Genomic DNA, 14,352 nt, shown 5'->3' on the forward strand with positions numbered 1-14,352 from the left:
TTCCTCTTCGTTCCAACCATGGCAGTTAGAAGTTTATGGGCTTTAATCTACCCTTGGTGTTAATATCTTTTAGTAGCTAACTCGTGTGGTTGCTAATGGTCTCAGGCCTCCTTGGATGACTTCAGGACTAGGAGGAGGTAGGGACACAAAAGGAGGATGGAAGAACCCAACAGCAATGGGCAGGCAAAGAGGGAGAAAACTATAGTAGTATTTTCTTTCACTAACTAAATAAAATGCCCTTCCTGTATCAAAGACAGATAGGTGAAACTTTCAGTTTCAGTTCATCACAGGGTAGGGGACTGGGTTTCTAATCTTGAGATCAGTTTGCCACACTTCTGTATCATCTTGTTTTTTGTTTTTTTAAGTACTTATGAAAGTTCATCAGCATTTTAGTACACATTTCTCCCAATACAAAGTTATTTGCATACAGCTTCACCTAATATAACATTTCTGCAAGCAATTTACCCTAATACAATGGATTTCTGTATGTTATTTTAACGAAAGTATATGTTTACATGCACTTTCTGCTAATATAACCATGTGTTGGCTGGGGAACTTCATCACAAAATTCAGAAAAGGGTGAATCTTGAAGGCGCCCTGTGTTTCAGTTTGTTTATTGTTCCACGTAGTGTTAATTAGTCCACATTATAAGGCAAACTGAACCAGATTTCTCCCATACGCCATAGTACCCCACTATTTCTGAAGAACAGTTAATGTATATTCAGAAGTAAAGCATAAAGCTGCAAGTTGTTTTGTTTTCTCTTGCCAAACTGTTGCTCCTCTGCTACACACACATACACTACCTAAATTCAGATTTTCAGCTCTTTGGGGCAAGGAACTGAGGAGGAGGAGGATGGAGGATTAAGCAGCCACATCTAACAGCTGCTCCAAATCTCTAAACCTGAACTGCGCCACCTCCTTGAGTTTGAAAAATGAACAAGCTCTATTTAATTTGAGATGGGAACTTTCATCTTGCAAAGGGCTATCTCTTGAATAAAAGCACGTTTTGAAGCAAATGCTACTGATGGAGCTCTGAATGAGGAAACGGAGACACGGCATTATTGGAGCTGAACTAGCCATTCTACAAAAGTTATTGAAACAGTTCAAGGGGAGAAGATCACTGAGACAATGGCCAAAGGGGGCACCTTTAATGCAATGAACATAAGCTGTCTTGCTTCCTAGTGGTGTGCTGGGATTTCTTCCAACTAGTCGAGATGGAAATAGCAAGTACAAAAAAAAAAATACTCATTAAATGGAAAGAATAATTGTTATGTCTAAAATAACAACATGAAATTTTACTTCAGTGGGTGATCTATTTAGCTTTCTAATTTGATTTCCAGCTTTGCTCATGTAATGTGTGCATTACATGTATTTGTTTTATACCATGCCATTATCTTATATTGTATATACAGTGGTACCTTGGTTTTCGAATGTAATCCATTCCAGAAGACCGTTCTGAAACTTTTGAAAACTGAAAACTCAATAGCTGACAGCTAGGCCTCAGGATCTTGTACTCAGCAGAAGCTGTGTGGCATTTTCGACATCTGAGGCGTGTTCGAAAACTGAAGCATTTACTTCCAGGTTTACAGTGTTCAAAAACCAATATGTTCAAAACCGAGGCACCACTGTATTCTGTGTCCTAAGCAATCTAGAAATGGGTCTGGAGACCAATACATTCTTATTGCTCTATTCCCATTTTGAGTCCTCTCAATGTGGTCTAACAAGAGAACTCAGGCGTCTGAAAAAGTGCAGAACATGAATGAGCCTTCTGGCTACAGTTCCGGCTGCATGCTGAGAGTCCTGAGTTGAAAGAAAACTGCACATCTCTTATTTGGAGATGAATGCAGAACGTTCCTTGTGTGAGAAAGTGCACACACACACATGTACCATTAAAGAGATGGTCAGCTCTGACTGCACTGATCACCTGTTTTGGGAGAGTTGGCTTCTGACATCCCCTTCTCTATCTTCCTCTTGAAAAACCATACATTTGGTGGGAGAATATTTGATGGGTTGGAGGCAGTGTCTTCACTTTGCTTCAGTTCCTTGGAAATGAAGCAGACTCAACTAGGAACACATTCTCATAGCTATGCTCTTATCTTTTTTATCTAGAGCTGTTGATGGATTGCACATCTTTTTTAGCCAATTAACCAGATGACTTTTAATTAACTAACTGATGAAATATTTTCCAGCCATGTTTTGTTTTGTTTTAATGGACTGGCATGGTCATATTGTCAACCATATGTTTACAGCACCCTTTCATGGGCACTGATGTGCATTTGGGGCGCCGATGCATGCAACAGAGGGAATTTGTATAGACTTCCTTTTCTTCCTGCAGAGCATGGGTTATTTTAATGTGCAAGTTGGCACACTGGGGAGGAAAGTGATGGTTGGCTGCAGGGATAGGAGGCATGCTTGGGCCTCCCACCGAAAGCGCTGGTTGCCATCCTCACTTCTGTGTGCATCCACACATGTAAGACTAAGAGTCAGCCAGGAAGTGGGTGTGAAATATTGAGTCCTGTGCTGATTGCATATCTTGCATCCAGTACTGCTCACAGGGGGTGGGTCATATTAACTGGCTGAAGTATTTTCTTAGCACAAAAGAGGCCTGTGTCACAGGCCTTCGTGACTTTCCTGATTAAATAACATACTTTTTAGAAACACGTGCGATCAAAGCTTTCATTAATGAATCACACTGAATGGCGTTAAAATTGCTGCCACAACAGGATTCTTTTTTCTTTCTTTTTTTCATCTGAGTCAGAAGGAAAGGATTCTGTGTAACGTGAAAGCTTGCTTTCGGTATTTTTAAGACCTCACTGAAAGATCTTGTCTTATTTGATCTGTATATCTCCTTTTGTGGCACCACCAGAGCCAATACTCTTAGTAAAAAGAAAATAGCCCACATTTATTCAACCCAAAAAGGACAAAGCACCAGGTTTGCCGATAAGTTTCTGCCATAGTTACTTAGAATTTTTTTAAAAGCTGGGCTATAGATACATGCTAAGGCTTATTCAGGCATAAGCGTCTCTCGGTGCCTGGGGCGAGGGCTGTGTGAGATAAAGTGTAGCACTAAGCTCCATTTGTCTGAAGGTTTATTTGACTGACAGGTGTTTGTTGTAAGCTGCAATTAATGTGTCAATTGTTTTTCACGTCACAATGATTTTTTCACACATAGTAATGGGTGTATAGCTTTAAATCAATCCAGCACCATGGCAATGAAAACGCCTGAATAGCTTTTTTCCCTTAGGATCTGGGAAAACTGCTGCACTTTGCTCCCGATTCCTGCCAGCAAGTAAGGCAACAGCTGTAATATCAAATGGGTAGTTGAAGGGCAGAGGAGGAAAACCACACAAATGCATCAGCCGTACTGATAACTGGTGACAGTGATACGGAAAGCTGATCCTTTGACACTTGCGTATATAAACCAATGCTCTGGATAAAATGACAGCACGATTCCTTCCTACAGATAACAATCATTCTACATAATTTTTGTGAGCTAGGTGGGTACAGCTGAGTGGTTTGTGATATAAAGGAGAATGGAGCTAGCATAGAATAGCAATGAGATTTTTTAAAAAGAAATTCATTGGGTTTTTAGCTGGCCTTTGTTCTATGGGACCAAAAGCTTCCAAAACAGTCTCCCTCCCAGGCACTGCCCAGAGCCAGAAATGCTTAGGTTTGGAAGGTTCCTGCATTATATGCCTTGGCCCCATACCCTGAGCTAAAGGGAAGGCGCTAAGAAGCCTCTGGTTCAAATTTTACTTTAGATATCAACTCAGTGTCAAGTGGTGCCATCAGAGCTGGACTTTGAGGCAGAAGTCCTCCCCACACCCCACAACCCGGATCTGCAGAAAAAGCAGGATTTTCCCCAAACGCAGCAGGATTGGCTTACCATGTTTTGAAGTAAGTGTACTTGTGCAAATTACCATCTGAAAAGTGCCCCCCCCCCAAAAAAAAACCCCTGGTAAGTTCAATGTCTAAAATTACCTACTTGGCATCTGCCGACATCAGACCTTCTATCTCCAAAACTAGACAGAAATAATAATAGTACAGTGGTACCTCGGCTTACAGATGCTTCAGGTTACAGACTCTGCTGACCCAGAAATAGTACCTCGGGTTAAGAACTTTGCTTCAGGATGAGAACAGAAATCGTGCTCCGGCGGCGCAGCGGGAGGAGGCCCCATTAGCTAAAGTGGTGCTTCAGGCTAAGAACAGTTTCAGGTTAAGAACGGACCTCTGGAACAAATTAAGTTCTTAACCTGACGTATCACTGTAATGATAACTTGCTTTACATGAAAAATAAAAAAATTCCTTCCAGTAGCACCTTAAAGACCAACTAAGTTAGTTCTTGGCATGAGCTTTCGTGTGCATGCACACTTCTTCAGATACACTTGCTTTACATGGTAGCTGTAAAAAAATTCCTTGCTCCTACTCCTTCTGCCTTTGTGAGCTTTTGCTAGTTTGCAGCCCCTCAAACTGAGTCCAGCCTGTCTGAAATATATTTTAACAGGTAAAATCACAAACTTCTCTCTTCAAACTTGGCTCTCCTCTTGTCTCTCCACCTTTCCCTATGTGTAAATAAATGTGAAGTGTGCACATGCACCTGGCCCTCACTTTTCACTCTCCCCCCCCCCCATCATTTTCTGTCATGTACTCATTGATTGACCTTGGAGAGTGACTTTCCCCCTCAGTCTTGGCCCTCTTTCTCTGATTCCCATTCATATATGGTAATACTACACTGAGCCACATTTCAGACAGCATGTCAGGACAAACCTGGTAAAGAAGGGAAGGAATAATACTCTTTTTTTAAAAAAAAGTTGTTCTTATTTACTGTAGCTAGGGATGGATCCTAGAATCATATAGGAATGTACCCCAAGGATAATCTAGTCCTGACAGTATATATCTCTGAGCACAAGAACAAGCTGTCTTTATACACACACAAGTGTTTGGGTGAAAGAGTGTATACTTTTTGATTATTCATCTCAACTTTGGGAGGAGGGGGCAAGAGATTATAATATATATATTTAACTGCTCTGAAGCTTTTTAAAATCAAACGGTGTATACACTTAATGAAATAAATATATATAAATTGGAATATATAAATCAAACTAGTATTGTGCACAGATGTACACAGACTCATCAGTAGCAAACGAGTTCAGTGGAGATTGCTCCCAGGAAAATGTGTCTAGTGCATTTTGAGGAATTGGGATCATTCAATTAGTCCCTATAAGTCTATATAAGCACATTAGTCCTATCAATTGCTTAGATGCAACGATGCAGTGGAAATGCCAATAAATAAAAAAGACAAAAGATTTTACTACTCGCAGAATGGCTGTAAGTCTCTGTGCTCATTAGGGAAGTGGTGTAAAAAAGAAAAAAAGAAAAAGAAAAACCTGCTGGCATGCACATGTAAAACAAATTAATTTTGTATTAAAAACTTTCCCCCCGAAACATTTGTTTTTCATCTGGCATCAAATGAAATTTAATTTCAAGTTGTTTTATGTCATTTTCAAAAAGATGCACAGGAGGTTCCTAAACTTATGTATACACATCTCATTATTTCTCAGTAGGATCTGTGTTTTTACCACCTGCTCGTAATTGGGAACACTTACCCTAATGCCACTATAGCAAACTTTACCATTGGGCTCTTCTTACAATACAGTTTTAATCTCTTTTGCATTGTTCCATACCACATTTTGAAAAGCGAGAGGAAATAAAGGAAGCTGCATATGGGCTCAGGTTATCTGAAAACAGCATTCTCCCATATGAGCCTGCACAGATTTTAAGATCCTTTGAAGTGTCCCGTCTGTCTGTCCCACCAGCATCTGAAGTGTAGGAATGCAGGGAGATGCTGAATCAAACCACTGGTCCTTTTAGTTCAGTACTGCATATAATGACTGGCACTGCATGTAATGGCCGCCTCAGGCCAAGTTCCCTCTCCCTCTCAGTGCCCCAATGTGTTGGGAAATGGGAGGTCAATGGTGTCCCACCTGCAGTGGCTCTGGCAGTGGCTCTCCAGGGTTTCCAACAAAGTTCTCTCTCAGCTCTACCTGGAGATGCCAGGGATTGAACCTGTGATCTTCTCCACACAAAGCAGATGCTCTACCACTGAGCTACAGCCCTTCCCTGAAGGACACTTAGTGGGAACGCAAAAGACTGCTACTAGATACTGATAGCTCAGTTGGCAGAGCATGAGACTGTTAATCTCAGGGTTGTGGGTTCAAGCCCCAGGTCGGGCAAAGGTTTCCTGCATTGCAGGGGTTGGGCTAGATGACACTCAAGAGGCTACAATTCTATGAAGCTCTACCACTCCTTGTCAAAGGAGGCCCATGGCTACCTCATCTCTAACATCCACCAGCAGGCAAACACATTTTTATTTAGACAGGACGTTGGCCATTAGATCAGTTCCTCTACCTTAAGTCCTCAGATGTGAACTTCACTGGTGTCCAATTACAGTGGTACCTCGGGTTAAGAACTTAATTTGTTCTGGAGGTCTGTTCTTAACTTGAAACTGTTCTTAACCTGAGGTACCACTTTAGCTAATGGGGCCTCCCGCTGCTGCTGTGCTGCCGCCGCACGATTTCTGTTCTCATCCTGAAGCAAAGTTCTTAACCTGAAGCACTATTTCTGGGTTAGCGGAGTCTGTAACCTGAAGCTTATGTAACCTGAAGCATCTGTAACCCGAGGTACCATTGTAATTCCTGTTAAAGTTCTGGTTGGCATGGGTCATTCTAGGGTATTCCAGAGATCAGCTCCATCCCTATGAACCAACCTATTCTTTTAACTTCGGAAGTCCTGCTTCCAACGTCCCTACCATAGAGACTTTGAGGTCACAAATAAAATTTTCTTTCCCATGGTTTTATTGTTGTTTTATCTTTTTAAGCATACTGTTATTAGATCTATGCTCTTCTTTTGGTTGGGGCTGTTTTTGAATTTCACTATTTAACTATTTAATATGGATCACTCTGTAGAAAAGGCAGCAGAGAAATAGATAGATAGATAGATAGATAGATGATAGATAGATAGATAGATAGATAGATGATAGATAGATAGATAGATAGATAGATAGATAGATGATAGATATAGATACCGTATTTTTCGCCCCATAAGACGCACTTTTTCCCCTCCAAAAATGAAGGGGAAATCGGGGTGCGTCTTATGGGGCGAATGCCTGCAAGTCTCTCGCGCCCGGCAGGAGGTCCCACCGGGTGCGCGAGGCTTGGGGCGGCAGCCTGTCGCCCGAAGCACGGGGAGCCCTCGGGAGGGCTCCCCCTGCTTCGGGCGAGTGTCTGCAAGCCTCGCGCACCCGGCAGGAGGTCCCACCGGGTGCGTGAGGCTTGGGGCGGCAGCAGACTGCTTGCGCGCACCTAGAAGCTTGGGGCGTGCTGAGCTCAGCACGCCCCAAGCTCCTGGTGTAGCGCAGCGATCCGCTAGCCCTGGGAGAGCCCCGCGGCTCTCCCAAGGCTAGCGGACTGCTTGCGCGCACCTAGAAGCTTAGGGCGCGCTGAGCTCAGCACGCCCCAAGCTTCTAGGTGCGCGCAAGCAGTCCGCTGCCGCCCCAAGCCTCGCGCACCCGGTGGGACCTCCTGCCGGGTGCGCGAGGCTTGGGGCGGCAGCGGACTGCTTGTGCGCACCTGGAAGCTTGGGGTGCGCTGAGCTCAGCACGCCCCAAGCTCCTGGTGTAGCGCAGGGGTCCGCTAGCCCTGGGAGAGGCGCCCGGCTCTCCCACGCTAGCGGAGACCTTGCCGGCACGCAGAAGCTAGGGGCGCGCTGAGCTCCGCACGCCCCAAGCTCCTGGTGTAGCGCAGCGCACCTGGGGGGAAAATAATTTTTTCCCCTTTATTTCCCCCCCCAAAAAATCTAGGTGCGTCTTATGGGCCGGTGCGTCTTATGGGGCGAAAAATACGGTAGATGACAGATGATAGATATGTTGGCAGCTACTGACATACTCAGCAAGTTTTGTACTTGGGCTGGAGTTCAAGCACCCATTTTATTCCTCTGAATATCCTTGGAATTTGTTGTATGATTCTGAGCAATTGCTATGTTTCCAGAAGTCTCCTGTTCACAAGAAACTGCTGTTACCAGTGTCATAAGCATGCCCAGAGTGGAGCAAGAGTAATGATGAACAGTGTATCACATACAATATCTAAAATCTCCTCGGTTAAGTAAAAAATGTTTCCTTTAAAACCTCTGAATAACCATATTTTACATCTTGGCAATTCATATTTATAAGCCACACTCCTGTACTTCACTAGCCTAGTCCAACGGCACCGAAACATCTCTAAACAATGTCTAACATTGCCAGAGAAGAGAGAAAGACTGAGAAGCCGTCTCTGCAATGTATCATTTGACAGGAAGTCAAGCTGTCAGAACAAAGCTTTATAGGAATCAATCTTACACCCATACATGGTGTATGTCCTAGTTACTATACAGATATGAAGAGGGCCATTAGGGCTTCTTATCAGCTATATATTGGTGTAATTAAAAGGTTTGATAGCATTAACCTGCGCTGTGAAAGTCTCCAGACAATGCACTCTATCAGTCATCTGACCCTGGAGTTTAAACAGTTAGTGTTTCTCCTCTACTTTTCAAAGGACACACAGCTGCTTATGTAGAAGTCAGTGATTTATTTATTTTTTTAAAAAACCCCACCATTTTCTTTTTGTTCCTTTAAAAAAAAAACCTCCATTATGACACAAGGAAGTACGGTAGGTTTCTCTGGCATTTAAAAATGAATGTTTGATGTGATTAATATGTGCAAGTCTTGCTTCTTACTGGAATTCTATAAACTGTAGATTGCATTCAACATAACCTTAAAAAGAGCACAATTTAAATTGCATTGCCAGTTATTGCATTTTACATACCCATGATACTTTACAACGTTTCAGATGTCTGTCAGTCCTCTAAAACAATGCACATCATCTGGAACTTGGAAGGAGTGAATCGTTCTTGAATTCAAATTTGACGCTACCTCTGTACATAAGGAAAAGTGTGCTAATAGAAGGTTTATAACTGGCCAGTTTTAATCCAGTTACTTATTTTCTTTAGCTCATCCTCAATGTTGGGCAATTCAGCTTTTAAAAATTTGTATGTATTTAAATTAAATTAATATGAACTACTGAGAACTGGGCATTTCTCCCATTGCATGAGAAGCGGTAACATTAATTTAATATCCTTTTACCAGGGACAGACATCGTTGGTAATAACTTCCCATTGTACTTAACAAAAGCACCTGCTTTACTCACTTTCAGAGAATCAGCTTTTCATTGGTCGCTGCTGGTCTGTCTATCTTTCTGTGTTGTGTGGATGAAAGCTGATGCGTCCTTCGAATATAATAGCTTATAAGCCTGGGCTATTCCCACACTCCCCCCACCCATAAAATGCTTGACCTTATGGGATCTTTTCTTATTCTCACAGGAAGCTATAAATTGCCAAATACATTCCTCCCTCTTGACTCATAATTTGTGATGGGATAATATTGGACCTAACAGGGCTGTGATTTATCATGTTTTCTTGTTCACTGTTTGACTTGTGAGAATTATGTGAAAGCAATAACGTAACTGTACAGCTCATTCATTTGAAAGGAAAGAGTCTGGGATGAAGTTTCCATCATTCTTTAGTTTCAGTAAAGTCGTTATTATCGGACTTGTAAGGACAGCAGCAGCAACAAGAATACTGGAGACCCCCGAAGTCCCTTAGCATCCTTCTTAGCTGCCCCACAGAGATAAACAGAGAGTCATGCTTCATATTTCATGCCATGGTCAATCTCTTGTAAGCTGCCTTGGAGCTTGTGTGATTGAAAAGTGGAACAGAATTCTCACCCTCATGCACACATACATCCAGCATAAACACAATGTCCTTCCTGTGTGACCTCTGACCGCAGGATATTCAGTAGTGACACCTTTGACACTTCTGATGCAATGGTCAGGAGTAGAGACCTTAGCAACTCATTCAGCCTGCTGTGCCAGAACAGGAAGTCTTGCAAAGCCCATCCCTATCTTTCCAGTGTTGGAGATCTAATCCGGTATGTGTCTTTTGTGCTACCACTATTAGGACTGCTAAGATTATTGCTATTGCCTTTACTGATGTTTCCACATTTATGACTGGTTTTGCTACTATTGAATCTAGAAAAGTGGGCCTTTTTTGGTGTGCAAACAAACAAACAGAACAAAACTGAAAAAGACTGGCATGTTTACTATGACATAAACATTTAGGAACTAATGCCCACTCGATGGAAATGTGTTGTTCTTTCAGATGCCAGCAGATTCTTGGTTGTTTTTCTACTGCAGAAACAACTCACTCACAACAGGGCTTGCCCTGTGGGTACCAGTTTGCCTCTTCCCATGTTCAAACTGGATGCAAGAAAAGTGCTTGTGTTCTACCCTGGAAAAATGTCCATAGCTTGTGATATTTTCAGGGTCCTTTCCCCACCACTGCTACATGCACTGAGTTGACTGCAAACAACCAAAGAAAGACGGTCATGCTGCCCTTCACACATTACAGATTAATCTCTGAGTGTCAGCAAAAAAGCAATGTGCTAAGCCTCTCTCATTTGCATCTTTCTGTACAGAAGCATTTCCATTTCACTTATTTTTAGAATTTTAGTTTGGGTAAAAGTGTCTGTTTGGTTCAGATACGGCTTGGCCGTGTCACAAGTCGAATCAGCGTTCATAGCCACGTGTTTGCTAACTCGCCACTGGCTAAGACCTTGGAAGGATCCTTCCTTGTGAACATAGGTGCCAACTCCCTGGGGCCCTGGGTGCCCGAGCACCCACAAAATTCCAATGAAGGGGCTGGGCACCCACATATTTCAGTGCTAGGGCCATGCACACTGCATGGCACCCACAGCCTCTGGCACCCACAGTCACTGGGACAAGTTGGCACTCCTGCTTTTGAAGATTAGAATTCCTTTTACATATATGGACATGCACACACAATGTCCATCTGGTTTTAAATGCAGCTGTGGGATTGGTTGCCAACCACGGGCCCCTTGAAAATTCACCAACAAGATACAGTAGTTCCATTTGAAAGCTTATGATGTGGGCAACTGCTGAATGGCGTATAATAATACAGGGTTATTCAAGACTCATAAGCTGGTGTGGTTTGCTGGAAACATGTCAGCCCAAATGTCAGATGAAAAGACAAACAAAATCGCCCACAAACACATGGCTCTTGTGCTTTTCCTTGCCATATAAACCAACCAAATTGATCTGGACCAGCCTACTTCAAGTAAAGCATAATGCCACAAATGTATATAGAATAAGCATATATTTTCATTTAGTTCTTCCTTCCCCAGCTGTAATCAGGAGCTTTAAAATTAAGGCTGCAATGCAAATACTGCTGAAATCTATGGCAAAATTCCCAGCGGCCTGAATGTAATCTGGATTGTACATGCAAAATTTATTTCACTGATGTATCTCTTAGTGCTACTCACTGGATGATTTGAACTGAAATGTAAACAGTGAGTCATCATTAAGATTGGGTGAATTAGGTGGAACACATTTAAAAAAAAAATCAAGAAGGCTCTAGTTGCACACTGAGCTACACTGGAGAGGTGGAAAGAAAGGCACTAGAAAACACAATCTCCAGGTTAAATCCAAGCTACAAACCAAACAGAACAGGATAGAGACAGCAAAATAGGTGAGTTCCACAAACAAAATACTCTACCTGGCAAAGGACAGGTTAAAGTGTTTGTCTTCAGCAGGTGGCAAAAACTATACAGTGAAGATGCTGGGAAGGGAGTTCCACAGAGGAAAGCCATATCCTGGGCCTTTATTCCCTACAATTCTGGGGGTGGCAGAACTCCCAAGAGAGCCCCCTCTGCTGATTTTATCATCCAGGAGGATCTGTAGGACTGGAAGCTGTCTTTCAAATATTTGGGGCCTAAGTGCTGTAGGGCTTTGTTAATCCCTTGAATTGGGTCTGGAAGCAAACTGGCAACCTGTGCATTTGTTTTAAAATGTGTTTTACAAGCTCTCAGTCGTACTCTGACCAGTAAGCTGGCCACTGCATTTTGGACCAGTTGAAGTTTCCTAATGGACTTCAAGGGCAGCCCCATGTACAGCAGATTGCAGCAGTCCATTCTGGAAGTTACAAGAGCATAGAATACAGTGGCCAAGTCGTCTCTGCTCAAGAGGAGCTGGAGCTGGTGAACGGGAGATAGGCACTAATAGACAGCAGTGACAGTTCTGCTTCCAGGAGCACCCCTAAGCCATAGATGGGCTCTTTCCAGAACAGAACAAGCCATTTCCCCACCTCTCAGACTTGTGAAGTCAGAACTCCCAACACTTCCCTCTTTTCAGGATTCAACTTCAATGTATTAACCACATCCAATTCATCACCACCTCCAATCACCAATCGAGCACTTCTAAGCTAGGGCAATTGGTGGTTGTGACTAATGGGAAGATGAGGATCCTGTGTCTTGTGGTAGGAGTTGGATAAAATAGCCTTCAGTTCCCTTCCAGCTCTCTGGTTCTATATATACAGATTTTGTGAAGAAAAGGATCTGCAGTTCCTTAGCATTGATTGGTAAAGTTGAGCTACAAAGCTGATTATACCAGTGGCACACGCAATCTTACTTTAAGAGCAGCCTGTGTGGTCATGAAGAAAAACTTCTGCTCAATTCACTTTTGACAGCAAATCCATTGCTGTGATGTGCAGCGATGTTCGCACAGCCTCTGGTGAGTGTTTTTTATCATCCCAAACTGTTTAAAATAATCATTCTCATCAAATATTAACAGGTAGCACTTTGTCGTGCTGCAAACTCAAGGCAAGCTGCCTCCTTCATTTACAAAGGTCTGAATCAAATATCAGATTAGGTGCATTGTTCAATCAGTTCCCATACAGAGATGGCATCTTTTCTGACAAAAGCATCCAAATTAATTGCCATAAAACACAAAGGCAGGAATATGAAAGGGTGAGGTTGGACAAGAATACTCAGGAGTGGTCTGTTTTTTAAACCATCTAAAACAATTCCAAAGTGATTAAATATCTGGAGAGGGGCGGAGAAATTACTTTGAACACTGCTTGTGAATACCAGTTAAAAGACCTACATTACCAGTCAATTATGTTACTTTAACATGTACTCAATAAAGTTATGGTCACCTGGGATAAAGCCTGACGTGACAATCCTATGATGTCCCCCGTGGTCTTGCATCATTGGGAAAAGGATCAGGTTGGCATGACTGATTTCATGTCCCTTTGTGAGGTTAGACTAGAACCACTAATGTGGTGGGGCTGATTTCATGTCTGTTCATGAGGACTAGGAACACTAATAGAAAATTTGCTGCAGTTGGCTCCCAAATGATAATCCCTACAAGAAAGTAGTCACCCTGGTGCATTACTAATGCACATTCTGTATGTTCAGCCCCATCCGGAAACCGTGCTTAAGTGGATCAAAGGATGCAGCCAGTCCCTTCATTAGAACTGCATCTGGGGCCACCAGTTGCTTGTGACTACAAATGGGTGCCATACTAGCAAATTGTCTTATAGACCCTTTATAGCACTATTCTATCATGTTGTGCCTGTCTGTAAGGAACTGAAGAGCAGGCGTGCTGATAATGGGGAATGGCTTGCATCAGAATGCTTATCATTACTCAGCTTCTACAAGGCATATGTTGTTAAGTGGTTTTTTTTCTTTTAAGCTTCATCACCCTTTCTGATTAATTTTGAGTGCCCAGCACTAAGTACTGTACTATGCCTCTGCTTTAAAGCAGTCACTTAAAAATAACTTCAAATTATATGTAATCCTTTTCGCTTTGCTACATTTCAAGAGCAAAATGTATAGCAGCTCTACAATTAAAGTGCCATTTCTTCTCTATCGCATTAAGGGATACTATGGATCTTCAATTGCCACTGAAATGTCTCTGTAAACTATGCAATCTTTTTGCACAAAAAGATAATTACGAAAGAAAGAGCGTTCATTTGACCGTAGCCAATAAATAATTTATGAGCAGGATGTTTGAAATTATGCAAATATTCAAAATACTTTTCTTAATGCCATTTCAACTGAGTGAGTGCCATGCAAGAAGAAAGTGTGCTGTGGATGAATAGATTCCATTTTCTTTTTTTCTTTTTCAGATGTTTGCATTTCGACAGTGGACTTTTTCTTTTGCCACCTCCTGCTATCTTTAGTATCATGGCTCAGAACACAACTGCTCCCTCTACTTACGAAGTTCAGAGATGAATGTGGGTTCTTTTGTAGCCAAAACAGTGCCATCCATGCATGAGAAGAAAGTAACACCCAGCTTGGGGCAAACTCAAAGCTTGCAGAAGTAAGTGCAAACATAAAAAAAAAACAACTAAGAGGGGGAAGAAGTCCAAAAACAATCCCCTGCCCAGTAGCCACCAAGGAAATAA

The sequence above is a fragment of the Podarcis bocagei genome (genome assembly GCF_964188305.1).
Source record: "Podarcis bocagei genome assembly, chromosome: 11".
Taxonomy (NCBI): Eukaryota; Metazoa; Chordata; class Lepidosauria; order Squamata; family Lacertidae; genus Podarcis; species Podarcis bocagei.